Source organism: Tupaia chinensis, unplaced genomic scaffold, assembly GCF_000334495.1.
Source record: "Tupaia chinensis unplaced genomic scaffold, TupChi_1.0 Scaffold143624_1, whole genome shotgun sequence".
Lineage (NCBI taxonomy): Eukaryota > Metazoa > Chordata > Mammalia > Scandentia > Tupaiidae > Tupaia > Tupaia belangeri.
In genome coordinates, this window is record NW_006203472.1 from 1380053 (window position 1) to 1381940 (window position 1888).

At 56.1% G+C, this 1888-nt stretch overlaps 1 pseudogene; it reads right to left on the minus strand.

The window, feature by feature from the left end:
• Positions 1 to 516: 516 nt before the first annotated feature.
• The window catches only part of LOC102479280 (cyclic AMP-dependent transcription factor ATF-1 pseudogene), a 16991-nt pseudogene continuing 15619 nt past the window's right edge, over positions 517 to 1888 (minus strand).

Here is a 1888-nt window from a genome sequence, read left to right on the forward strand (position 1 = left end):
GAGAGATTTTCGCTATAGGGCGCATGCGCTCACCAGACAGAGAGAGACAGAGAGACAGAAAGCGAGAAATCACCCCCCAGGGGGGATGGTCACGCTGCAATCCCTTCTCCTCCATTCTCCTCTCGGGATCTTGGGCACGCACGCACACGTGCCCAGTGTGTGTTTTAAGCCACCGGGTCCGGGATGCGAACCGCGGTCAACTACGTGGGAGTCCAGTGACATAGCCATTACGCTAACTGCTGGTTCCCGCTGTTTTAGTGTTAACAGCTATTTAGAAAATTCAGGTGCTGAAAGTTCACTTCTTGTTTCTTGAATATTTTCAGTTTTTACAAAGCTTCTAGTTGTGCAGTAGCTTCTTCATTTCCACTTCATGCTGTCAGCAGATCTCCTGCATATTTGTCTGTGAGTTGCAAAAGCCTAAGTAAAAAGCTTCACTTTTGACCTTTTAATTCATAAAATTCCACTAAAAATGAATGTACTTTTTAGGCAAGTCCACAAAAACATTTTCTTTAAGAATCAAACACTTTTATGGGAACAAAGGTCCTTCAAAGTGTTTAGTTCTTCTATTGGAGTTTTATTTTGATTTTCCGGGACTGGAACTTGACATTGCAGGCATTTCGCATATTCTTTCTTCTTTCTGCGACATTCTGGAGCAGCTTCTCTGTTTCCCGTCAGTCTTATTTCTCTTTTCACCTGGGGGGCATCTGTCCTAGTTGTCTGAGATGCCATCACCGCAGCTCGTGGCAGTGCCGTAGCTGAGGGGAGGTGCTGGCCCGATGTGTCTGCGTATCTCCCAGTGGGGTCTGCACGACCGCCTGGCTGCTGGGCACAGGTATTCGCTGCCCGTTGGCGGGCTGCGCGTATGGAAGAACTGTACTGCTGAGTACTGCCCCGGTTGTCCCGGTCAGCGTCTGAAGTCCCTGCCCTGCATCAGCGCCCTGACTGGCCGACTGACAGTAAGGCTCCATCTGGGGCAGCGACGGTGCATCGCCCGTGGCCAGTCTGCTAGGCGGGAGCTGGGCCACACGTGGAAGTGGCAGCAGAGATGCCAGGGTTTTCCCTGTCTCCTCTTCTGCCCCGTGCATCCTCAGAAGCGAGGTTTTTCCGAATTTTTCTGTAAGACGGCGGCTGGCCAGGACCCCGTGGGCTTTCTGCAAGGAGCCTACGCGGTCGGATGCGTCCTGAGATGACTCGCTTTCTGACAGATGGCTCCAGCTGGGCAATATGGGAAATACGCGCTCCCTGCCCCCCCCGCCAGGCTGAGCTACTGTCTCTGAAGCGTTATTCTTGTGGGGTCCTCCATGATCAACTGTGCCATCGCCTGGCCGCTGTCCAGGGTCGGGACTTCCACTCCCCCTCCCACATGGGTCCGAACTCACTACCCACCTCCCTATCCCCTCACTTGGCGGACGGGCAGGGCAGGGAGCACCGTGTGACTTAACAGCCAGCTCTCCTAGGCTACCGTTTGCTCGGCAGTCAGGGCCACCACTGGCGCTGTGATCTGCTCCAGGCCGGGGACAGGAAGGGAGGGGGCAAAACTCTGCTTTCACTCTTATCTGAAACAGCCACGGGCCTGGATTGACATCACCTGCCACTTCCCTGTCACAATGACCTCTGCCCTTTCTGAGCAAGGTCCAGCCAAAGAACTGGCTTTTCCTCACCCCACCTCCTGCACGAGGCAGCTCGGGGAACAGTCCCTAAGTGTGGATTCGAGTTGGAGGGTGAGGACAGGAAAGCGTGGGGCTTCTAAAGTGAGGTGTTGGGACCCGCGCCGAGCCAGGCGGCGGAGGGCGGAGGGGCCCTGCGCCGGGCCTGGGACCCACGCCAAGCGGGGCGGCGGGCCCCCCACCCGAGGCTCTGCCCCGCGTTCCGCTGCCCCTCCCGGGCG